Source organism: Canis lupus, chromosome 5, assembly GCF_003254725.2.
Source record: "Canis lupus dingo isolate Sandy chromosome 5, ASM325472v2, whole genome shotgun sequence".
In the NCBI taxonomy this organism is placed as follows: Eukaryota; Metazoa; Chordata; class Mammalia; order Carnivora; family Canidae; genus Canis; species Canis lupus.
In genome coordinates, this window is record NC_064247.1 from 40,953,298 (window position 1) to 40,970,255 (window position 16,958).

The 16,958-nt window shown below is 52.8% G+C and overlaps 1 long non-coding RNA gene across 2 annotated transcripts; it reads left to right on the top strand.

Annotated features, from left to right (window-relative positions):
- Window positions 1-232: 232 nt before the first annotated feature.
- On the top strand, window positions 233-13,210 carry LOC125755121 (uncharacterized). 2 transcript variants are annotated; one of them, XR_007410795.1, is made up of 3 exons: window positions 233-3,202; window positions 6,984-7,099; window positions 7,707-13,210. It is a non-coding gene; the product is annotated as an uncharacterized LOC125755121 (long non-coding RNA). The 2 variants fall into 2 exon arrangements; XR_007410794.1 differs by having other exon boundaries at window positions 6,984-13,210.
- Window positions 13,211-16,958: the final 3,748 nt, after the last annotated feature.

Consider the following 16,958-nt stretch of genomic DNA (forward strand, 5'->3'; position numbering starts at 1 on the left):
CGCTCTCTGCGGAGGTTCCCACCCCTCCGACTTGCTGCGTCCAATCCGAGGCCACCTGCAGAGGAAACCACGCCCCCGCGCGCGCCCGCCCGCGCGCGCGCCCGCCGCTGTCCAGCTTGCCCGCAGGAGCCGCCCAAAGGGCGCTCGGCGCTTCGCAGGCTCCCCGCCCGGCTCAGTCTTCTGACGCATGCGCGCTAGCAGCCCCGGGCGCCGCGCTAATGGAAGGCAACGCCCCCGTGCGTGCGTGCGCACCGCCATCCGCGGGGTTGACTGCGGCAGGTCCCGGGGCTGCGGCGGCGCTCCGGCGCGTGGGTCTGTTACCTCGTCGGCCGGCTCAAGAAATCCCCCTCGTTGAGGCCCCTGCTCCCCTGTCAGTCCTCATCGCCCGAGGAATTATGCACCACCTCCTCATTTTCCCCATCGGTCCCGGGAGCTCCGGGAAGGCGCCACCCAGAGTAGAGAGTGATCGGACGCATCCAACCACAGAGACCCTGGGCCTCCGGGATTCTAGAGCGCCCGGCCTGAAGCCGCCACTGACTTCCGGCGGCTGAGCTTCCGGCGGCCGGGGCCTCTGCTCGGGTTTTCCCGGCCTCCGCCGTGGTCCCTCCGCTGGGTGGCTCCGTCGCAGGGCTCCCGCGCCGCGGGCTGCTGCCGAGCTCAGGGGGACAGCGGGCGGGGCGTCCGGCCTCTACCCCTGCGCGGGGTCCAGGTGCCCGCCCCGCTCCACGGCCCGGTGGCTGATTGGTAGAGCCTTCCCTGAGAAGGCAGCGGCGACTTCGGGGCGGGGCCGTCCGAACCTTTGCGCGGAGGCAAGGTTTGCAGCGGGGAGCTCCAGGTGGTGCAGTGAGGAGCAGCCTTTTGGAGCAAAGGGGGTGGTGCCGCCACGTGAGAAGAAAGCTGGGGAATCGAGGCGAAGGTACGGAGACTGCGAAGCAGAGGAACGGGGGCTCGGGGCTCTTCCTTGGCCCCGAGTAGTGCTCGGTGGGTAGAGACTCTGAGTGCCAGGTCCGGGGTCTGTTCCTTAACATCACGGACTAGAGGCTGAAAAGTGGGTCCAGACCAGAAATGAATTTTGGCAAGCCTAGAGACTTTTAAAAAATCTTTGTTTTGGGGACGCCTGGATGGCTCAGTGGTTGAGCGTCTGCCTTCCGCTCAGGTCGTGACCCCGAGGTCCTGGGATCGAGTCCCGCATCGTGCTCCCTGCATGGAGCCTGCTTCACCCTCTGCCTGTGTCTCTGCCTCTCTCTTCTCTATGTCTCTCACGAATAAATAAATAAAATCCTTAAAAAAACAAACAAGAAACAAATGTTCCATCGGCTCTGGTCGTGATCCCGGGTCTTAGGATCGAGCCCCGCATGGGGCTCTCTGCTTGGAGGGAAGCCTGCTTTCCCCTCTCCTCTGCTGGTCCCGCTGCTTTTGCTTTCTGTCAAATAAATAAAATCTTTAAAAAAAATTTTTTTTTATTATTCCGCACTGTTGTGTTTTCCTTTTCACATGCTAAGTTTATAGTTCAATCAGTTTCCCAAATTTAACACCAGTTGTATTGAATTAAGTTAACTGCTCAGAAGTTCCTCCTCTTCTAATGGTGACAGTTTCTTTTTGGTAACCCTTTGCTGTACATTTTGGGGGTGGGATACTGAATTTTCAGAAGTTTATTGGGATTATACATTAAAATACATTAAGTATTAGGTCAGCCTCTGGAAAACCAGCTAATATTTAGACTTTAAAGGATCATCTGGGTCTCCTCAGTTAAGGCCGAATTATGAATTTGTGTCTGATTTTTCTCGCAACAGAGCAAAAAGCCAAAGTATCTTGTTATGTGGTTTGCATTGGATATTAATCAAGAAAGCATACTTGGGGAAAGAACATTTTCTGTCACTGAGGTCTGAAAATATTTCTTTGATGGCCTTTGTTTAGGGGACACAGTAGACAGACTTCCCTAACTCTGAAATCCGTGCAGTTTAAGGCCTGCGGTGACCCTCAGTGTAAGTAGAGGGCCTACAGAAGCAAGACACACAAACACATCTTTTCAGGGGACCGAGTGGGCAGCTGCGTGATGATCCCGTCCCATCCGGGAATAAAACAAAATCTCACAAGAGACTAAAAAACTATGTTTAATTACTTCTCTATGAATATTTCAGCGAGGCTGAGTATACAAGCTATAGGCCATTCAACATTTTCTGGCAAAAACTGATTCTCATCTACTTTTCAATCCACTGTGAGCTGCCTTGTCTCTACTGCCACTTGGCCTTGACTCTGTCCCGGAAAAGTCCTTAATCGACTATAGTCAAATCCAACAGACGTTCCTCAGTCCTTGCCTTACAGAGCTCTGCTGCAGCTAACACAACTGACCATTTCTTTAAGAAAAAAATCATTTTTGCATGGCTCAAAATTTATAAGGTGTAAGTGGAGTGCCTGGGTGGCTGCCTTCAGCTGTAGTCGTGGTCCCAGGGTCCTGGGATTGAGCCCTGCATTAGGCTCCCTGCTCAGGGAGGAATCTGCTTCTCCCTCTCCCTCTGCCTCTTCCCCTGCTTGTATTCATTTCTCTCTCTCTCTCAAATAAGTACATCTTGAAAAAAAAAAAAAAGCTTAAGTGAAAAATCTTGGTCCTAACTCCAGGTGGTTGCTTTTATTGTCTCTACAAAGTCAACACAAGCAAACACAAATACACATTCTTATCCAATGCCTCCTTAATATATACAAGGTAGCAAACTAAATAATTTTCTTAAAGATCATTAAGTATCAGTAAGCAGAGAGGTGCCTCTTTTCTTATAACAGCCTTTTTGAGGTAAAATTCATGTGCTAAAGGGTCGCCTGGGTGGCTCAGATGGTTAAGCGTCTGCCTTCAGCTCAGGTCATGATCCTGGGATGAGCCCCACATCGGGCTTCCAGCTCAACAGGGAGTCTGCTTCTCCCTCTGCCTCTCCCCTTGTTTGTTCTCTCTCTCTCAAATGAATAAATAAAAAATCTTTTAAAAAATACATGTGTTATAAAACTTCAAAGTGTACAATTTAGTGGTTTTTAGTATGCCCGTAAAAGTTGTGCAAGCACAGCCTAGTTTTGTAATGTTTTCCTCACCCCCCAGAAAAGGCCACATTAGTAGTCACTCCTCATTTCCCCTCCCCAGCCCCTGGCAACTGCTAATCAACTTTCTGACTCTGGACTTGCCATTCTGGACCTTCCTTACAAATGGAATCTTACGGTATGTGACCTTTTGTGGCTGATTTTTTTCACGTAGCACGTTTTCTAGGTTCATCCTTTTGCATGTATCAGAACTTCATTCCTTTCTAACACTGAAAATATTCCATTTTATGGATAGACTGCATCTGGTTCATTCATCAGTTGATGGACATTTGGTTTGTTTCCACTTTTTGGTAGTTGTCAACAATGATGCTGTGAAATTCATCTACAAGTTTTTTTGTGGATATGTTTTCATTTCTCTTGGGTATAGAGCTAGTCTGACCAGCAATATTTGAGGGTTCCAATTTTCCACATCCTCACCCTCACCACCACTTGTTACTTTCCTTTTCTTTTCTTTTTTTTTTTTTTAGAGTCATCCTAGGGGTCCTGAAGTAATATGTCACTATGGTTGTGATTTGCATTTCCCTAATGATAAATGATGTTGAGCATTTTTCATATGCTTATTGGCCATTTGTCTTTTAGGAGAGAAATATCTATTCAAATCCTTCATTTTTATTTTATTTTTAAAGATTAAAAAAATTTTTTTTATTTATTCATGAGAGACAGAGAGAGAGGCAGAAACGTGGACAGAGGGAGAAGCAGGCTCCCTGCAGGGAGCGTGATGCAGGACTTGATCCCAGGACCCCAGGATCATGACCTGAGCCAAAGGCAGATGCTCAACCACTGAACCACCCAGGTGTCCCATGTTATTTCCCCTTTTATTGTTGAGTTACAGGAGTTCTTTATATATTCTGGATATAAGTCCTTTATCAGAGATATAATTTACAAATATTCTCATTCTGTGGGTTGCCTTTTCACTTTCTTTCTTTTTTTTCTTTTTTTTTTTTTTTTTGCCTTTTCACTTTCTTGATGGTATCATATGAAGCACAAAAGTTTTCAAAATTTGGAAATTTTTAAAGGCAATGAATTCCAATTTACCTATTTTGGTCTTTTGTCACTTGTGCTTTTGAAGTCTCTCTCTCTCTCTCTCTCTCTCTTTAAGATTTCATGTTTTGGGATCCCTGGGATGGCTCAGTGGTTTAGCGCCTGCCTTCAGCCCAGGACTCCCCTGGAGTCCCGGGATCGAGTCCCACATCGGGCTCCCTGCATGGAGCCTGCTTCTCCCTCTGCCTGTGTCTCTGCCTCTTTCTCTCTCTCTTTCTCTCTCTTTCTCTGTCTCTCATGAATAAATAAAATCTTTAAAAAATTTTTTTCATTTATTTCAGAGAGAGAGTGCGTGCATAAGCATGAGCAGAGTGAGGGGTGGGGGGAGAAGCAGACTCCTCGTTGATCAGGAAGCCCGATGTGGAGCTCAATCCCAGGACCCTGTGATCATAACCCAAGCCAAAGGCAGACACTTAACGACTGAGCCTCCTAGGTGCCCTCATTTGACTCCTTTTGTCATGATGTTTGCTCTATGGTAGTGGTCTGGAGTGGAACCCACAATCTCTCTGAGGTGTGCCTGCATGCTGTTTGGCCAGACTGTTGTCTCCTCTTCCCCCTCTGGAAGGGGAGGGGACTGCAGCCCCAGCCAAAAGCCTCAGACTGTGAGCGGCAGAGGCCCATTTTCCCAAAGTAAACCTGTGACTTCAGGAAGATGGGATGGACACTGGGCCAGCAGAAATCGCAGATGTTCCCATGCACACCCCTCTGCCACCAGAAGTATAGGGAGCCAGTTTAATGGATGAGCCTGCAAAGGACACTGCCTGGTCTCAACAGGGGGGGATTTCAGGCACCCAGGAGACAGGTGGGTGGGGGGCAGTCGGGGACAATCAATCCCTCTGTGAGCCCATGGAACTCATCAGAAGTAAGGACCGAGTTGTGATGCCCTCAGCTGGTGACTTTAGGCTAACCCCAGCCCTCTCTGAAGCTGTCTCCCCTTCTTTGTAATGAGGGTAGCAGTCTATTTTCCCATCATGCAGGGAGGAGTCTCTCCAAAACCAAAAATGTGGAGTTGGTCTAAATTATAACTGATCCCAGGCCTGATTTGAGCATGGGCCCTGGTGTTAGTGGCAGCAGCTGGAGGTGGGAAGGATTCTGAGCTAGGGCGTGGGGAGGACAGGCGGGCCCATTCTCCCAGAGCTGGAACCGTCAGTTAAGATTGCACCAGGCTGCAGGTAACAGAAAAGCACCAACCATGGCATAAACATATGAAGATGTATTTCTCTTTCATCATGAGAAACTCAAAGTACTTTGCATCTTTTTATAAAAAGATTTATTTATTTGAGAGTGTGAGAGAGTGTGTGCACCCACACACATGCCCCCACAGGAGTAGGGGGAGGGACAGAGGGAGTGAGTCTTCAAGCAGACTCCTCACTGAACACGGAGCCTGACGTAGGGCTCAATCCCATGACCATGAGATCATGACCTGAGCCAAAAGCAAAAGTTGGACCCTGAACCAACTGAGCCACCAGGGGCCCTGAAATCCAAAGAATGTTGTTGACCTTGGTTTAGCTTGTCAGGGACGAAGGCTCTATCCACTTTGCCATCGTCCTTATGATGTTTTCCCTCTTAACTCATGACTACAAGACAGCTGCTGCAATCCAGCCATCACATTTATGTTCCGGACAGAATGAAGGAGGGAGAAGGACGTGGTGCTACACCTGTCCCCCATCATCAGAGAGCAAACACCTTCCTGGTAGCCCGCAGCAGATGTGCACCACTTATGTCTTAGAACCACGTCATAGGCCATCCCCAGGTGCAAGGGAGGCTCAGAAATCCAGTGCTTCCATAGGCACATTGCTGCCCCACAGATGGGGGTTTGTCAGAAAGGAAGAAGTGGAGAGCAGATACTGAGTGGGTAGCTCGTAGGTAAAAGGGGAAAAGCCAGATCTACTGGTCATGAGGGCAGGTGGGAGGTGCCCTCGTGCCCAAGACCAAGATGGGCCTCTGCTAGGGACCCCTGAAGGCTGGCAGCCCTGGCAGGGAACTAGATCCCCCTACTTGGGGTCCACAGTCTCCCCAGTGCAACCGCCCTCCTCATCCCTCCCAGCCTTTGGGACCCCCAGGCTCTTTCCCAGAGGCAGCAGGTGCCAAGGCGGCACAAGGCCCAGAGCCTGTGTCTCCCGGGTGACGAGCAGGGCCGGGTGTGAGGCAGGTGCTGGCTGGCAGCTTCGGCCTGAGCCTCGGATCTCCACTCAGCATCGCCAAGCCCCACGGCCAGGCTCAGTCACACCGTGACACATGCCTGTCTACTTAGGCTCACGGAAACACAGACATGCTAGTACCCACACAGGGAGGGACACGCTCTGGCAGGCACACTGCCAGTCACATGCACAGGGGTTGCAGAGACACACGCAGAGACACAGGAGCAATACGCATGCAGGGATATGCAAGCTGTTGGGACAGACGCTCTGGGAACACACGTGGGGGCTTGCACACACATGCAGACAGACAGACACACACACACACCCCTTCCTTCTGCCAGTGCTTGTATTGGTCTATTTTTTGCCTCAGCACATGGTGGCCAGGACACACTGTCTCCACTCCATAGGTCAGGAGGAAAATAGGAAGGGATGATTTCTTCTTTTTTAAAATTTAATTTAATCTTATTTAAATTCAATTAATTAAGATGTAGTATATTATTAGTTTTGGAGGTAGAGTGCAGTGATGCATCAGTTGTGTGTAACACCAAGGGCTGATTAGAAGAGGTGCCCTCCTTCATACCCGTCACTCAGTTACCCCATACCCCCCATCCCGCCTGCCGCCCTCAGTGACCCTCAGTTCATTTCCTATAGTTAAGAGTCTCTTATGGTTTGTCTCTCTCTCTCTCTGATTTCATCTTGATTTATTTTTCCTTCCAGAAGGGATGATCTCTGCCTGGAAGTGCCTTACACACAGGAGACCGGAGTGGCCAATGTTTAATCCATGCGGCGCAGGCTTGTCAACTCCCAGACTTGGGGATGGGGGATCAGGAGGGGTATGAGGGGGCTGCTGCCAGGGGCCCAGCACCAGGCCACAGGATGTGACAGAGCTGAGCTCAGTGTGGCCGTGGGCACTCCCACAGGGGAGGGACGACCCCCATGCCGGCCTGCACGCCAACTGTGGTTTTGGTGGAGGGGAGAGCGGGAGGCCTGCGGGAAGAGGCTGTCCCTGGCCTCAAAGGCCTGGGTGGGTGGGCTGACCTCACAGCCAGAGGGCTCCATTGTGGTTTCTTGGCACCCCTCCTCACCCCTGCTTTCACCACTCAACCCACCCAGGCTGCCCGGGGACCTAGGTGGGGACAGTGGGGTGAGGGGAGATGTCATCAGCACTGTCACAGGCTCTGGGGTCCAACCGTGGGGGCTGCGATCCTCTGTGGCCTCCGGGGAACCCAGCAGCTGGGCAAACACACTGGGGCTGACCTTGCCTATTCTGGAACATTCCCAAGGCCTGCCTGTGATCACCCTGGGTGTGGGATAGAGAATTGTACCCGCCCTGTCCTCAGAAAGATCCCAGACCTGGGAGGGAGACTGACCCAGGGACCAACCTCATGGGAACTCGCCCCTCCTGACTCCCCCTCCCGCTGCTCTTCTGTTCTTCTCCAGAATGTTGGCATCTCAGGGTTCGGCACCTGTCCCCTCCTCACTCTGCTCCTCCCGATCTCTGCGCTGACCGCTTTCAACCCTGCTCCAGCCGGGGTCTGTCTCCGAGCTCCAGATCTAACAGCCAGTGCTCTGCAGATGTCCCCCTGCCGACGCCCCGCAAACCCTCCAATTCCTGGGACTCATACCATGCTCACCAGCTCCCTATCCTGATGCTCCTCAGCTCACAGCCACCTCCATCCAGGGCAGGCACCTGGGTGTCATGTGACCCCCGCCCTCTCCCTCACACTTCTCCCCTCTCACCTATTCCCCCACCAATCTACCTCATCCAACAGGTTACCCAAATCCAAACTTTACTCATTGACGCCATGACACGGAGCACCTACTGTGTGCCAGATACCATTCCCAGTTCTGGGGCTTTGGCCATGAGACAGACATAAATCTCTTCCTTTGAGGAGAGAGGAACTCTGAGGAACTCAGATTTTAGCAGGATAAATTGACTCAATTATACAGTGTCTTAGAAGGTCATAAGCAGGGCAGCCCGGGTGACTCAGGGGTTTAGCGCCACCTTCCGCTCAGGGCCTGATCCTGGAGACCCGGGACAGAGTCCCATGTCAGGCTCCCTGCATGGAGCCTGCTTCTCCCTCTGCCTGTCTCTGTCTCTGTCTCTCTCTGTGTCTCAAATAAATAAATAAATAAATAAATAAATAATAAATAAATAAAACCTTTAAAAAAAAAATTTGAGGGCCAGACAGAGATGGTGACAGTTGAGCAAGGATTTGAAGGAGGAGAGGAAATGAGCCCTGTGGAGATTGGATGGAAGAGCAGTCCTGGCAGAGGGAACAGCAAGTGCAAAGGCCCTGAGGCAGGAGCATCACTAGTGTGGTGGAGAAAGAGTGAGGGAGCTGCAGCTGGAGCTGAGTGAGTAGGGGAGCTGGAGGAGCAGACACACAGCCTTCCCTGCTCACAGCCTAGTGCCAGCGACCCTGGTCTGTCACCAGGGCTACTGCAGTGGCCACCCATGATCCTCTCGGCTTCCCTTGCCTGCTCAGCTGTCTGTGCACAGCAGCCAAAGAGATCTTTTGGAGAACACAGATCAGATCATGTCCCTGCAGAAGCTTCCTCCTCCCAGACGACAAGTCCATCACCCAGCCCTGGCTGCCCCACTGGTAAGAAGGGAAGAGAGGTAGAGGGACCAGCTTCCCTGAGGTCTGAGGCCAAGTCCAGTGTGTGGACGACAGCTCACCTGGTTTCCTGTTGGATCAGCCCCGCCCCCCATCTGGGATCTGCTTCCTGCCTTGTCAGGTCTGCTGGGAAAAGCTGGAGGAAATGGGCACGGGGTGGGTGTGGGCTGGGACAGGGGGAGCTTGGTGGGATCCTGCTCTGCACACCCTGGGAGGGGGGAATGGCCACAGCGACGCTCCCGCCCAGGGACTAAGCAGCAAGCCTTCCAGAACCTTCTCTTGCCTGGCACCTACAGGTAGGGCTGCCAGATAAAACACAGGATGCTCAGTTATGCTGGACTTTCAGATAAGCAATGAATCGTTGTTTGGTTAATGGATTTCCGAAATACTGCACACATTGTGTGCTTTAGTTGGCTGAATCTGGCAACCCTACCTTGATGGCCACACCTGCCTCCTCCCTGGTGACCTAGGTCCCCCCACACCCCACATGCCCATGGTCTCTCCCCTGCATGGTGGCCGGAGACTCTGTTAAAACCCAAGTCACCTCACATCCTTCCTCGCCTCAAAACCATCCACCACTCTGAGGCCCTGGTGAGTTCTCTAAACCCATCTCCTACCCCACCCCCCCCTGCTGGTAAAGTGGCTCTTGGAGAAAATACAATGAAAATGAAATACAAAAGATTAAAAGCCCTAGGGGGCTTCGTCAGTCAAGCGTACTACTTCTGATCTCAGCTCAGGCCTTTTTTTTTTTTAATTTTATTTATTTATTCATGAGAGACACAGAGAGAGGCAGAGACACAGGCAGAGGGAGAAGCAGGCTCCCTGCGGGGAGCCCGATGTAGGACTCGATCCCCAGGACCCCAGGATCACGATCTGAGCCACCCAGGTGTCCCTCAGGTCAGGCCTTGATCTCAGGGTTGTGAGTTCAAGCCCTATGTTGGGCTCCCTAATGGTTGTAGAGCCTTAAAAAAAATTTTTTTTTTAATCTAAAGCCCTGATTTTACCATTTAGCAATTTACATTGTGGTGTAAACACTCCGCCTATGACTGATTTCAAGCTACCCACATGACATCCCTTAAGGCAGAGTTGTGCACAGTTGTCTCTTGTGATTCAATGCAAGTCAGTGTGAGCAGCCTCCAGGCTGCCTCTCTGTTCCTCAAACGTATTCCACCTCAGGGCCTTTGCACAGACTGTGCTTTGTCTGGAAGCGCTCATTCCCAGGTCCTTGCATGACTCACCCCTTCCCTTCTCTGGGGGGCTTTGCTCCAACTTTCCTCCTCTGAGAGGCCTTCCCTATGCACCTGTCTACAATAACCCTCTCACTCTCCAGCCCTTTACACTGTTTGATTTTTTCCCTCCTTGCACTGTTCCTGTCTGGTGAATAGCTGTTTTGTTGTCTCCCCTCCCCGCCCCCACCAGGAAGTCCATCCATGAGGGCAGCAGATGTGTCTGTCTTGTCTTCACCTTCATCCCCAGCACCCAGCACAGTGCCTGGCACACAGGAACTGCTCAGTAAATACCTACTGAGTGAGACATAACTCTTGGCTCTCATGACCTTGGCATTTGGTTTTTTGTATTTTGGTTTTATTTATTCATTTGATAGAGAGAGAGAGAGAAAAAAAAAGAGAGAACGAGAGAGAGCACCTGAGCACAGGCAGAGGGAGGGGCAGAGGGAGAGAGAGAAATAGACCCCCCCCTCCCTTCGATGAGCAGGAAGCCCGATGTGGAGCTTGATCCCAGGACCCTGAGGTCATGACCTGAGCCAAAAAGACGCCCAACCAACAGAGCCACCCAGGTTCCCCTACCAGCATTTTTAAAAATCCCAAATTTTCATCAAGTAGAGGAAGGCTCTGCTTAGATTCTTCTCAGGCACTGGATGGAGACACTTGCATGGCTTTGTCATCTGGGACACTTTAATTAAAAAACAAAAAAATCATCCATCTGTTGTCCCCTTTCCCAGCCTTGGTGACTTTGGTTTATTTAAAAGTGATGTCATCCTAGAGTCTCTTCATTCTCAGCAGTCTCTCTTGCCAGGGAGCCTCTCCCACATTTCCTGGCTCCTCTCCCTCTCCTTCCTCCCCCTCCCTCCTGGGCTGATGCTGGGGGGTGAGGGCGCAGGGAAAGAGTGGTGCCCGGGACCACAAAGGGCAACCAGCACCTGCTGCCCCTCCCACAAGCTAGTGGGGGAACATATGCCACAGCACCACCCAAAGACGAGGCACTAAATGTCAACAGCCACAAATGGGCTTTCTTTGACCTACATAGTGTCACCTGAAAAGTCACCTGAGGTGACAAAGTTGTCCAGCTGTCTTTAAAGCAGCAGAAAGGGGCGCCTGGGTGGCTCAGTGGTTGAGCAGCTGCCTTTGGCTCAGGTTGTGATCCTGGGGTCCAGGGATCAAGTCCCGCATCAGGCTCCCTGCAGGGGACTGCTTCTCCCACTGCCTATGTCTCTGCCTCTCTGTGTGTCTCTCATGAATAAATAAATAAAATCTTTTTTTTAATTAAAAAAAAAAAACAAAGCAGTAGAAAATCAGATAACTATGGATCCAGACACCTACAACCCAGGCTGGCATTCTGCTGGCACGAAGCAGTCCGGCCCATCAGCAGGTGTCCAGGCAGGTTGGCTGGGTATGTTTTGATCAACTGAGCATCAGATTGCATGGGGTGGTGCACCCACGAGAGTTTCAGTATTCTAAATGCCACCCTCATCCTCAACAATTGCCTGAGGCAAAGCAGGCTCCATTATTTCCTTATTTCCATGCTTGTTGTGTTTTCCTAAAGCCGTTCTGGCTAATGGGGTGTGTATGAGAGCCATCATCCAATCAGTGGTTTGTAGAAGGTATCCCGTCCTACATAAAATCTTTCTGGGGCCCCCTTGTCTTTCCCCCCTTCTTTGGCCCAGAACACAGCACTGTCCTGGGAGCCGAGTCAGCCATCTGTGGTTATGAGAACAAAAGCCATATATTGAGAAGGTACAGCAGGAGGACAGAAGGAACCTGGGTTCCTGATGACATAGCCGAGCCATGCTGTCGATTTTGGACTGTCTGGATTACAGAGAGTCTAGTAGAGGCTGGATTAGAACCCAGGACTGCCTGACTCACTTCTCTCCAGCTCCTCCTACTGGTTAACTCCTGAAAGAAGCTATTCCAGATGCTTCCAACCTTGAACTTGAGAGGTTAGGAGAGCATGCCCGGTCCCTGAGCCAGGTTTGGAGAGGCCAGGGATTCCCCACTGCCACCCACAATCCCAGCCTTCAGATGACTCAACAGGAGAATGAGATAGTCCAGGCATTGCCCTGCTCTTACTAATGCAGACACTGAGGTCCAGAGTAGGGCAATGACTTGCCTAGGGTCACACTGAAAATTGGAGATAGGCTGGAGAAGGAAACTGAGGCCCCATACTCTATGTTGGGCTCTGGCCCAGACCCAGACCCGATTATTCTGTCGTGAGTCTTCTCCCTACACCCCCGCTCCCCTGGACTTGAACCTACATCCTCTCTCTGGCTGGAACCTGAAAGTTCAGCTCTGGCCCTTAAGGCTCCAGCTCCCCACAAAGGGTCCCCCAAAGACCTGCACTCATTCACTCGCTCATGCAGTCATTCAAAAATCAGTGAGTGTTCCAATGTGCCCTCTGTCCATGGGTGCTCACGCAGTTCTCAGTGTGGTCCAGCAGACCCAGCTGGACCACAGCCTCTTCATGGCAGGGCTGTGGCTGAGGGGCTGAGGGCTCCAGAGAAAGCCCCTGGAGCAGCATGGGGCAGAGCACAGAAGAAAGGCAGGCTGAAGGAGGGGACCTATATCTGGACCTTGAAGTTATTCAGTAAGACGCTTTCAGGCAGCAAAGGTGGGAGGGATACTCCAGGCATGAAGGTATAGCGTGGCAGCCCGGGTGGCTCAGAGGTTTAGCACCGCCTTCAGCCCAGGGCGTGATCTGGGGGACCCGGGATCAAGTCCCACGTCGGGCTCCCTGAAGGGAGCCTGCTTCTCCCTCTGCCTGTGTCTCTGCCTCTCTCTCTCTCTGTGTCTCTCATGAATAAATAAATAAAATCTTTAAAAAAAAATGAAGGAACAGCATGTGGAAAGAAAACTGGGATGCACTGAGTTATAGCTTAAAACTGGTTACTTTAGGGGCACCTGGGGGGCTTAGCCTGTTATGTGTCTGAACTTGATTTCGGCTCCAGTCATGATCTGAGTTTTGGCATCGAGCCCCTCATCGGGCTCAGCATGGAGTCTGCGTGTCTCTCCTGCTGCTCTTCCCCACCTGTCGTTTGCATGTGCGTGCACACTCTCTCCCTCAAATAAATAAAAAATTTTAAGATGGTTACTTTATGTGAATTTCACCTCAATGAAACATAAATACATACAATTTGTAAGGCGGTGTGTGGGGACGCCCGGGTGGCTCAGTGGTTGAGCGGCTGCCTTGGGCTCAGGGCGTGATCCTGGTCCAGGGATCAAGTCCCGCATGGGGCTCCCTGCATGGAGCCTGCTTCTCCCTCTGCCTGTGTCTCTGCCTTCCTCTCTCTCTGTCTCTCATGAATAAATAAATACAATCTTAAAAAAAAAAAAAAAGATGAAGAAGAAGAAAAAGAGGCGGTGTGTGTGCGGGGGTGCGTTCCCGCGAGGCTGGGGGGCAGGGGATGGCGCCGGTCTGGCCTCTGCCCCACGTGGCGGGGAGCCCACAGCGTTCCCGGGGTGGCCGCCCACTGAGGAGCCAGAGCTGGGCCCAGGAAGGAGCACCTGTCAGGGCGAGGAGAGGAAGGACGTGGCGCTCGGAGTCATGGGGACCGTAGTTTGAATTCAGCTTGTCTTCCGATACACCCCTCTCATCAAGTCACTTCACTCCTCTGAACCTCAACTGTTCGAAATGGGGTTCCAGTGCCCCGCTCCTGCGGAGTGGCCGTGGAGGCCCTCAGTGTGGGTGCCTCAGAGCTCCATGGGGTGTCAAGAGAGGGAGGGAGTATCACTGCTGCTGTGAAGTCTGGCCAGCTGCCTTCTGGGTCACCAGAGACTGGAGGTGGGGTAGGGTCTGAGTCCCTGGGTCACCTGGCCGGGCCTAGGTCTGTAAGAGGACATCTGCCCCCTGCCAGCCCTGTCATGGCAGCTCCCTCTTCCCCAGGCCAGTTCCCCTTTGCCAGGTGACGTGGGCCCTGTTTGGGTGGTGAGGTAGGGGCGCTGGAGAGGCTAAATGGCCTGGGGTGACAGGAAGGAGGTCAGACCAGGAGTAGGGATGTGGGGATGAGATCCAGGGCCCCCTGGACAAACGCTGCCTCTGCTGGGGCTGCTTCCCGCTGGTAAGGGGCTGCGGGCAGGGGCTGGGAACAGAAAGGGAGGGAAAGAGCTGGGGCCACCGATCCCTTGAAGGCTGAGAGTCTAAGTTCTTAAAACTGGCAACCCAGACTTCGAGTCACAGGAATGTGGGTGCAGGATACAGATGGTGATGGGCACTGGGGTGTCTGGCCTGCAGGGAGGAGCTCCATGTGGATGGAGCCTTACCCCTAAAGATCCTGAAGGTGGAGCCAGATTGACAGGGTGGGGCACCTAACAGAGACCCAGCTGCCTTAGTAAAGAGTGAGTTCCCTGTCTTGAAAGAAAGGAAGCAAAGCTGGATACCCTGACTACAATGGGCTTCTGGGCAGGAAGGTGAGGATATCTCCCCGAGGGGGAACATGGTAAGGCGATGGGGAGAGGAGTTCAGAGAAGACTTCACACAGGTGGGCTTTGAAGGTTGAATAGGAGTTCTCTAGGCGGGCAGGGAGATGGTGTGCTGGACAGAGGAAAAAGCATGAAAACACGTAAGTATTCAAAGAACTGCTTTTTTTTTTTTTAACTGATTTTATTTATTTATTTGAAAGAGTGAGAGAGAGAGAGAACACACAAGCAGGCAGAGCTGCAGACAGAGTGAGAGGGAGAAGCAGGCTCCCTGTAGGGAACCTGACAGGACTCAATCCCAGGACCTCAAGATCACAACCTGAGCCAAAGGCAGATGCTTAACCACTGAGCCACCCAGGTGCCCCCAGAGAGGGAAATTCTGCAGCATGCCAACAACTGGCAGGGCAGGAAATGGTGCCAACCTGCTGGATGTTGGTCCTGGCTGAGGGTCTGCCCATCCGTGACCCCCCTCCCCAACCTCCCCGAGCAGATCTCTACATTCCCGCTGAGCCACCGCACACCCACACCTGCAAAGACACCTTTCACCTCCACCCTGACTGTCCTGACCTGAAGGTCAGCCTGCCTGAGGGCTCCCAGTGCACCAAGCCCCCCCAGCAGGCCCACCTGAACTGGTGGTAAGGATTCCAGCTGGGTCCTGACCAAGCCCCACTGAGGCGCCCCCTCCCCTGCAGTCCTTCCTGAGGCCACCAGACTCTGTAGAGCTAGGCCTGTCCATCCTCCCATCCTACCCGGGGTCTCCCATTCCACATTGTCTGGCTGGATGGCTAATGTGCATGCCTGATTAGGAGCTTCCCACCCCTTGGGGAGACTCCCCCTTTAGGTCCTGCTTGAATGTAGGGTAGGCTTTGACATAGCTGGTTTTTCTTAAAAATTATTTATTTATTAGAGAAAGAAAAAGAGCATGAGTGGGTAAGGGGGAGGGAGCACTGAGCAGGGAGACCGACACCAGGCTCGGTCCCATGACCCCACGACCTGAGCTGAAGGCAGATGCTTAACTGACTGAGCCACCCAGGCGCCCCTGACATAGCTGGGTTTTAAACCACTAGGAGCCCCTGGTTACTTGATAACCACAAGCATTCTGCTGAAAAGTGACTTTTGTATAATACTGAGCTTCAAAAGTGACAAGGAGTAAAGACAGGTAGAATTTGTGGGAGAAAGCATTTTAAGTGGAAAGAGGGTGTGAGGAGTGGGGGAAGGGAGTATGACCAAGTCCCTGGAGAGCAGACCTACACTCTGAGCTGTGTGTGTTGTTGCGGTGGGGACCCCACCCATCTGGCCTCCTCAGCCGCAGCATCTCCCATCAGACTACCCACAGCCCCCTCCCCTAATCAGTTATCCTTGCTCAGCATTCCGGAAGAGGTCAGTGGTCCAGGCTGGCCTTGACTCTTCCCTCCCTCTCCTGCACAGGTGTCTGAAGGGAGCCCCCCTGGTCTGCTTCCAAGCTAGCAGCTGGCTACGGTGGGACCACCCCCTGGGGTCCCTGCTGGGGGCATGGCCTCCTGGAAGTCTACACACCTGTGCATCCCTTCCTGGATCAGAGATAAGGTCTCTAATGCCACTTTGACAACCTGGCCTGGGACCAGACAGAGGAGGCAGTGAGGCTCTTTAGCCTGTTTAGTCCTGGATGTGAATGCTGATTCGGGGACTTACCTGCTGCTGTGACTGTGGCCCAGCCACCTCCCCTGGGAATCTGCTTCCTCTCTGAGTAGTGGCCATGTATTCAATTATTCATTCATGCAGCACTGTTACCAGGGCTTCTATGTGCCAGGGAACTAGAACTCAAGATCCGCGTGGCCGCTGGGCTCATGGAACAGCGGGCTGCCTAGAGAGGGGAGTCAGGATAGTGATCAACGTGCAAATACAAACCACAGTGTGTGCTAAGACGAACCGGATCGATGTGTTAACCGAAGCTATGACCACTCGGGGCGGCCAGGGGGTTAACCGGGCAGTGCCGTGGGTTCTGGCTCAGTCTTCCTCCGACGGCTGGAAGACTGGGATGCCAGGTGCTGCTCCTCCGTGGGCCTCCGTTTCCCTTTCACACCGAGGAGCCGTAACTCGGTTGTTTGAGGCCCTCCCCAGTTTGTTTAATACACTTTTGGTGGGGGGCAGGGGCCTCAAAGCCCCAGGGGACCCGCCGCAGTCCCCAACCGGGGACTCCGCAGAACCCGGGCGGCCCAGCCCCGGCCCGACTCGCGGCCTTCGCGCGCGTCACCTCCACTCGCGGCGGCGATCCAGCTGCACCGCGCAGGCTCCCCTCCGCGCGTCCCCGCCGCCGTCCCCCCGGTAGCGCCACAGCGCCACCTCGCGGCGGAGGGCATCGGCCCCACTTGGCTTCCGGCCGGCGGGAGGCAGGGCGCGCCTCCGCCCTGCGGGTGTGACCCGAGCGGCGGCGCGGCCAGCTT